Consider the following 1024-nt stretch of genomic DNA (forward strand, 5'->3'; position numbering starts at 1 on the left):
TAGTAAATTAATTTTTAATCTATTAGTCTAAAAAATATCATAAAAAAATATAAGCATTTATTTTGCAAAATATTTAATGAAAACAAGAAATTATTAGTGTCTATTAAGATGTATTTCATATATTTTTTTAGATAAGTAATCAAATATTAAAAGTAAAATATTATTTTAGTCTCTAATATTTAGGCTAAATTTTAATTTGATCCATAACGTTTTAAACATTCTATTTTAATCTCTAATAATTTTAAATAAATTCAATATTGTCCTACATTTAAATTTAATATGAATAATTAATGAAGTGAATGATGTGAATGTTAACAACTTTTTTAGTTAAGTTATATCTTTTTATTTTTGCGTATTAGAGAAACATAAGCAAAAACTTTATAACATTTTTTTATTCTCCTTTTCGTATAAAATCTCAAATCCTAACAATCAATCATATTAACGCTCCAAAATCTATGAAAGATCATTTATGTTGGTGATCGTTAGAGGAGTGATTTCACTTACTACTGAAATCGAATGTTATTATTCCTTTAATATGTTAAGTGTTCGTGTCAAATTTAATAGTAGGACAATATTGAACCTATTTGAAATTTTTTAGGGTAAAGTACTAAATTGGTCCTCTACGTTTGGGTCTAATCCTGTTTTGATCCCTAAGGTTTAAAATGTCCTATTTGAATCCAAAAAATTTTCATTTAGTTTCAATGTAGTCCTGCCATAAAGTCAATGTTAAATAATTAACGTCACTATTCCACCAAACCTTAATATCCTTCCCTGAATAAGAGGTACAAACTCAAGAGGCACAGAATCAGCAGTGGATGCATCACCGCGAGCCACTGACCTTGGTTCAAGCACATGGACAACATCATTGAAAACCCGCTTTTTGCAAAAAAAAAAAAAAAATCGCCGATGTCGACGAGGATAAGGCCATTGTCACCTCTATCGCAGGGAACTCCCCTTCACTGATCAAAGAGTTTGGTTATATAAGTTTTCCATATCTGAAAACTGGATTTCATTAATTATTTAA

Source organism: Arachis ipaensis, chromosome B06 (assembly GCF_000816755.2).
Source record: "Arachis ipaensis cultivar K30076 chromosome B06, Araip1.1, whole genome shotgun sequence".
Lineage (NCBI taxonomy): Eukaryota > Viridiplantae > Streptophyta > Magnoliopsida > Fabales > Fabaceae > Arachis > Arachis ipaensis.